We start from the raw sequence: 8,337 nt of genomic DNA on the forward strand, positions 1-8,337 counted from the left end.
CAATTTTTTCCCAACCAGATTTTGTGTCGAAAATGTTTTTGCGTTGGTTTAATATTTTTCCTCTTCTCTCCCCCGTATTCGAAAATCCTGGCTTACTTTTCTTCACCCTCGACAAGAGCATTTCAAAATGATTTATGATTTCGGAATCCTTTAAAAGTGAATCATTCAGTTCAAGTAACCCTCTCCGCACTTGTGCATTTGAAAACATAAACATCGCATGCGAGCTTTCACTATTATGAAGTGTTTACATCACCAATTTAACAGAACGAAATGTGAGATTATAATTTATTTAATATTGCACTTTAATTCTCGTTTATACATGAATAAGTGGAAAAACATCCTTATACCGGTTAATACCTCATCATTTTGGACTTGAGGATGATATTACGCTAGAATTACTATTGGAACATTCCTCGCCAATGATGATGCAATTGGAATCTCCTCCATCGACCAAGTCTGGATGACCTTTGAAGCAATAACACTAAAAGCGTATTTTCCCTTCAGCATTCGCTTCATCGCTGGTCGCTGAATTAACATTACTTAATCATTAATATTCCATACCCTGCTCGGCGTATTGAGATCAATATGAAAATCTATACTTAAACAGTAAAGACCCTCAATGCTCTTCACATTCCACAAATGAAAAAGAATATTTATCCAGTTCTACACAAAACAGAACTTCCATAACTATACCACTTATACTATTATTAACCATTGCTGCAATCTGAATCCTTCTTCTCAGGAAAATGAGACTTTTATCTTTTATTTATTTGTCAGTTGTTTAGACTCACCTTCTTCTTAGTAGATATTTTTAAATCTCCCAACTTCTAATTGACTTACAATATTATGAGATAAATTCTCATTAGACAGATTTCAACTTACTACCGAGTTGTCGTAGCCTCCAACCATATAAACTCACCTACTTAGATTCCAACTTTCAAACTGATCTCATTAGGATGCATCTCACGTTGAGTCTCTGTTTAGTCATATCTCTTTTTTAAGTAGACATCATCATATTACCGTCATCACCACTTCTGTTAATCATCCCTGCCAAGATTACTGTCCAGATTACACTACTTTTACTATCTTCTCTTAGACTAATAACAACATAATTACCACAGTAGTTTTGTCCCATTACCAGATCTCATTGTAAAGGTACTTGAGTATCATCTGGGTTCTGCGAAAATGAATCATCGTCATTAGGATTCTTAACAATGGCTTCTCGCTCATCAAGCATTACCAGGTCCTACAAGTTATTTTCCGTTTGTGTCCAATACGTCGTCATTATCATTACGCTCTTTTCCTCATCATTATTATCATCTTTGTACTGATTTATCAAATGTTTTGGAGGTACACTGTCGTTGTTAAGGCCACTGAGTTTTCTTTCACGGCGAGGAACTTCTGTTTTAACCAGTGTTGTCCCATCTAAGTTTCCTTCTCTATTAATATTTTCTTTGTGATAACCTTTTAAATCTATATTGTTACAGCTGTGTGTTTGCCAGGTCATTTCCATAAAAAAATCATAAAGGCTCACAATTTCTTGACTTATGTAAACCGAGGACATCCTCACAATACTAAGCCAAGTGTTTACTTCATCCACATATTCAGCAGCCAAGTGTCCAGTATTATTGAATGTCTGACATGCGGAGGTTGCCACACGTACAAATCATTGCATTATTGAATCCTTTCTTAAATATTTGAAGAGGTATGATCTTCCAGTGCCATGAATTCTGTCAAGTCCCCACTGACAGCAAGAATATATTAGCTGAATTTAAGCTTATTCTCTTTACTATTTTTTGTTTTGAAGTATAGTGCCAAACAATATTCTCCGACACGAAAGAAAGCGTCTCTAAGGGGACACTCCTAATATTTACACTGTAATATTTTTGGACACACCGTTGAGCTGAACTTCAGCACAGCTGGGCTTCATTAACTTTTCGTTGCACTCCTCCATTAGTGAAACGAATTAAGATTCAGGCTTTACTTTAAAACAAGTAAAAAATGTGCCGAAGTTTCTTCGGCGCAATCGCGTTTTCTGTACGGCTTATAATGCTGTATGAAACTTTCAGCCAGGGTCCATGAAATTCTTAGCCGTGGCTTATGAAACTCGGCCACGATCCGGTGGTGGCCTGTGCTGTTAGTACTTAAAGCGGTGCCAGAAGGATGATTATGGCTAAATTTAACCTTAAATAAAATAAGAACTACTGAGGCTAGAGGGCTACAATTTGGTATGTTTGATGATTGGAGGGTGGATGATCAACATACCAATTTGCAGCCCTCTAGCCTCAATAGTTTTTAAGATCTGAGGGCGAACGGAAAAAGTGCGGACGCACAGACAAATGGCCATCTCGATAGTTTTCTTTTACAGAAAACTAAAACCACCTAGATTTCTCGGTAATACTGTAACACAATAAATGGCACTATTATGCCGTAGACCTTCTAATTTGGAGTTTGCATTACTTCACGGCATATTTCAGGTTAATAAGTAGAACTGTATAATTTCCTCATTTCGAATGTAAATAGCACCGGAATGAAAAATAAGTTGTTGCACAGATTCTGTTGAATTTCATTCTTGTCCGTCGTTGTATTATTTTGACATAAATACCAACTTGTCAGTATTTTCATCAGAACTTATTTCATTATTCACAATGTTAACGCTTTCTTTTAAGACCCAAAACCGAAACATCTCAAAAGAGAACTTTCTTCAAACGAAGTTCAGTTTATCTCCTTTATCTTAAAATTAGAAAGACTTTTGAATGAAGGATAAAAAATAAACTCAAAGAAAGCAATAACAGACGCCATGTAGAAAAGAGTTCCTAACCAAAGGTTGAAAAAAATTCTAAACCGTTGACCAAATTAAAAACAGGTAGTTGTTTACGAAAGAACAACCTCCAAAAGTTAGAATTTCTATTCGTCATGGAAATAAATGCTAAGCTTTCTGTTCTGGATTTTTTTGACGGTTGCAGAAAAGCAAGCTTATTTCTGGTGATAGAAATTCATTTCTCGCTATAATGTGGTTCGGATTCCACAATAAGCTATAGGTCCGTTGCTAAGTAACCAATTGGTTCTTAGCTACGTTAAATAAGTCTAATCCTTCGGGCCAGCCTAAGTGCTGTTAAAAAACTCAGTGGTCTGCTTAAAACCAAGATATCTAACTTTTTCAGAAAAGGCCAATTCCTGGCCATCAGCTCTTTGTATGGAAGTAAAGTTGTCGGATAATCAGACGCATTCAGCGGCTAAAGAATGACATGAACGACCTTGAATGATCTCAAAAGGTATAAACATTAAATTTCTTCTGTAAGGCAAAGCGCTTCACAGTGTGGGCTTTGTCTAGAACGTAGAATTCCTAAAGGTCACAACAGAGTTTTCGTATTTCCCAACTGGCATTTGTCAAGAGAACGGTTGACGCACTGGCACCCTCAGGTCTATGTCTTGAACGCAATAATCTGACATATAATAAGTTTTTTATCTCTTGGGTTCAACAGCCTTAGTGAGTGGGTATCAATTGATCTTCCAATCCAACAAAATCATTTATAAAATAATCAGCTACTAGTCAAGTCGTAATGACATCGTTCAAAGGTTTATGTCAACTGTCAAAATAGAAAAACCAAGTAAAAAATGCGCCGAAGTTTCTTCGGCGCAATCGAGTTTTCTCTACAGCGTATAATGCTGTATGAAACTCTCAGCCATGGCCAATGAAACTCTCAGCCGCGTCCCATGAAACTTTCACCCACGGCCCGGTTGTGGCCTGTCTTGTTGGCACCTATAGCGGTGTGAGACGCGTGATCATGGCTAAATTTAACCTTAAATAAAATAAAAACTAATGAGCCTAGAGGGCTGGAATTTGAGACGTTTGATGATTGGAGGATGGATGATCAACATAGCAATTTGCAGCCCTCTAGCCTCAATAGTTTCTAAGATCTGAGGGCGGACAAGCAAATAGCAATCTCAATAGTTTTCTTTTGTGGAAAACTAAAACCCGGTAACGTGAAAATAATGTTAAAAAGCAAATATACGACAGAATATGGACTTTATTGTTCCATCAAATAGCTTCCTCATGTGAATGACTCATAAGTAATAAATGTTCACGGATCCATGTTGAAGATTTCATAGATCCCAAAAAGGAAAATTCACGAGTAAATGTAGAGTTTCTGTTCAGTGCACCATATTGTCTGTCTACCTGAGCGAGATAATGACAAGAGAAAAACAGAAAGGCAGAGGGATGATGTGCATTAACATTTCATTTGCATCGACGGGAGCAAAAGGACAACACGCGAAACCTTTCCTTTGATATGAAAATTCTTGAGGGAATATAATTGTTTAGTTTCGTGGTGTTGATGATCATAATAGTTACGGTGCAAGGTTGAAAGATATCTGCTAATTAATCAGTCCATACTTACTCATTGTTGTCGTTAAACTTACAAGAATGGTCTACCAAATAACAACAATGGGAGGACCAGAAAAAGAACGAGGAAAGCAAAATGATATAATGGAAAAACTGGAATGTAACGTGCTGTTTCCCCCTTCTACACCAAATGAGTTGCTTGAATGCAAAGTCTCTAAATTTAGAATGTCAGTCATTATGTGCATACTAATAAACGGAGATGCTGAGAAAAAATAATGATAAGGACCCACAACGGAATCTGTTCCCAAGAACTTAATCCGAGTTTATGGTAATGGTTCTGCTTTGCGAATCAGACACTAAAAGGTGGAACTATAGGGAAAACTTGTTTTTTCTTTACCCAAGAAGGAAAATAGAGGGGGGAAAGAGAAAATAAGACAAAGGAAACAAACAAAGAGACTAAGAAAGCTAAATCGAGAAAAACGCATTGTTCGCATTCGTAATACCGTTTAATCCTTTGCATTTCACCTCTAAACGCGAGGGGCGCTGATGGTTTATTTATTAGAACCAGATTTACTGAATAGTTTGATCCTTTACCGAGTTATGAACAGTCATTTTACACAAACATGCACATTGCACACATACCCACAAACCCACACACATTATCTTGCTATTTATATATATATATATATATATATATATATATATATATATATATATATATATATATATATATATATATATATATATATATATATATTGTCACTAATGAAGTCACCTCTAAGAGTGCAATGTTACACCATATAAACTTCATTTACTTATTCCAATTGAAACACCACTGACTTACATAGTCAGGTTGTGGGAAAACATCGCCCTTTCCTGGAAAATCTCTCATTCCTCATCCCTTAAATAATCTTTTGATCCTCTTCCTTGATCTAGTGACTGCTTGAGCATTTCTTCCAGGTACCGCCTTTTGGAGCCCAAAGAGAAAGTCCCACATGGTTCCTATATGGCTCACACATGGCCCGAGTGATATAGAAAATGGACTGCCAATTGAGTGACGATAATGCCACCTGGAATGAGGAAAGACATAATCCTTATGAGGACATAAAAGGATGGAGAACGACCCATGCTATCTCTGCACTCGGGTAACCAGAGAAATGCTCGGGCCCGGACTCCAGACACTTGTCCCTTGTCTCATCTGCTCCATCAGAGCCCTGATTCTTCCCAGGTGGCTGCTTTGGGCCTGAGTCTTTCTTTGTGGTGAAAGCACCTAATTCATGCCCTCCCTGCTGGCACTGAAAACGAGGTCCCGTCTCCAACGGAAAGGTAAAGTACACAAAGCGAGGTTCTGAATCACTCACGAATCTATTATTCTTCTACTGAATTTATTTTCCTTTCTGGAGTGCGATCTTTTTCACGAGACCTGGTTTGTATAGTGCAGTGAGTAAACATTCAAGTTCACGTGTATACCAGTGCCTAGAATCGAGTTGCTTTGGCAGCTTATGTGCAACCCCCTCGATTCCTTACTTATGCTACCTAATTTTGTGTAAGTAACTGAATGCGCTCTCGATCGTAGATGGAGTTGCTAGCTGTGGAATCATCTGTTCATATTGTGCTTGTGCCGTGGTCATAACCACTGCCCCTCACCCAACGGTGTTCTACAAAGTGGATTTTCCCCATTTCTGTTATTGTGTAATCTATTATAAATTTAGTAATTTCAACAGGAACCAGTTATATCTGTCTGGTTGTGGAATTTCCCGATTCTTCTGATTTAGTTTGTTAAATGTAATTATAAGTGATTTTAAGCGAACCCAAGTGTTTATCTGAAACTTTCTCTGTTGAAGTAAAGCCTTCAGCTTAGATTTCTTTTGTATCATTTACTGAGTCCACACCTGTAGTCAGAATTTCAACCCCTAATATATATATATATATATATATATATATATATATATAATATATATATATATATATATATATATATATATAATTTATATATATATATATATATATATATAAATTATATATATATATATATATATATATATATAAATTATATATATTTATATACACATATATATATATATATAATTATATACTATATATATATATGGTAAATTATATGGAAGATATATAGTTAATATGAATTTATATATATATAGCATATACATGTATGGGCCTGCTGAAGAGCAACTGAATTTTTAAATGCAGAACAACACCTAAGACTAGAAATGTAATTAATGGTAATTGTGACTTACCTTTGAAATTACACATATTCAATGAAAATGGAAGATTGCCCTTTCAAACTAGTCAGTTAGATTAAAATGAATTTAGTTACAGATTTGCAACTAGAAATTCATATGGACAGACTGGCCGTTCAGCAATCAAGGCACATGCAATGTGCCATAAAAAGTATAACTACAGTTAGCAAATAAATACATCTGATAAGGCCACAGCCCTACAAAGAGTTTGATACAAATCTTATAAAATACTTCAAGTGAGACTGCCTGTTAAAATTATTTTACATTAGCACAACATTAACGCTTGAGGGGACTAACACGTGGCCCTTGTAGGCTTTCGATTTCAGAAGTATCTTGCCGTGGCAAGATGGAATTGAGTCTTCAGGCAATTGTTTCACAAGGGCAGGGGCAGAATGCAAAGAACCAGATAACAGGATTCTGGAAAAGAATTCCAAATCAGCATTCATTTACCTAAAGACTTTCTCTCACATGAAATTAATTATTCACAATGGAGGGAATTATTAGTTAGATTTAATTAGCACATGGTAACACCATGGTAGGAATTCTCTAATTATTATCACAGAACAAACTTAGTTTAGGCTTGGGAAAAGTCATGAGAGAAAATGTGCGTGCTAGGCTTTGGGAAACAAAAGGGCTTTGTTTGGGAGAATGAAAAGTTGGAAATACTGAAAACTGAGAGAAAATTCAAGACAAGGAAAAGAACACTGCAACTTCAAGATGTACCTTATTGCATCTGTGCATGGAGCTCGCTTGCAAAAGATGGATTTAGGCCGCAGAAGTCCAGACATGTGGCCAGTGGGAGTAGGACGGAACAGCACCAGCTTAGTGCGGTCAAAAGGGAAGCGACCTTGCGCTTTGGAGTTTGGGCATGGGATGAGAGCAAGCCAGGTCACAGAGTTGCCCCCTCAATAGCCGCAGTGAGTACAGGACAGCGGTACATCTGAAAGAAGCAAACAACAACCAGCACAAAGGTCAAAGGTTAATAGGTCTTATAGATAAGACTAGCTAAGGGTCAGCCTAGCGGCCCGTTTACTGACCTGGCTGGTCCTTGTGCCCTAATGGCTTTCTGTCCCTCAATATTGTACGATAGTGGGGTAGGACGACTACATTTTGTCCCCCCTAGTCGGGGTCTCCTCCAGTCACCATGAAATTTGACTTCCTATTATCAATTCACACCACCCATGCATCTGATATCTAACCCCGTCTCCTACGACACTTCTGATTGGCCATTGATCAGCCAGTCACAGGGCTGGAAGCTGGTCATTCTGTTCCACCTGTCACCGAGTGAACATCTACGCTGCGACCTCTCCTCATGAAATATGTCTTTCAAAAGTTATAACTTTCATTACACCTCAGTTTTGCCCAAAGAAAAGTAGTTTCTCAATTTCATCACTAAACATCGTCAAGCCAATGATTTAAGGATTATAATGATATATGGATTATGTAATTCAGTAAACTTGATGCTAAAATATGTATAGTGAAATAAACATGAGCCTATTATATGTGTGCATCCCTGCTCATTTTAATATTCTTAATCTTTTGCTTGTTATTTTCATATTGATAGCCCTACCTATAATTTTTTGGTAGCACTGTCATCCATGACATTTAAGCTACGATATTGTATGAAACAAGACGATAAATGATAAATGCACTGTGATGTCATGTAAGGAATGAAAGAATATATTTTATACTAAAAATTTCATGTCTATTTCACTATACATATTTTAGCATTAA

The sequence above is a fragment of the Macrobrachium rosenbergii genome, chromosome 55 (genome assembly GCF_040412425.1).
Source record: "Macrobrachium rosenbergii isolate ZJJX-2024 chromosome 55, ASM4041242v1, whole genome shotgun sequence".
In the NCBI taxonomy this organism is placed as follows: Eukaryota; Metazoa; Arthropoda; class Malacostraca; order Decapoda; family Palaemonidae; genus Macrobrachium; species Macrobrachium rosenbergii.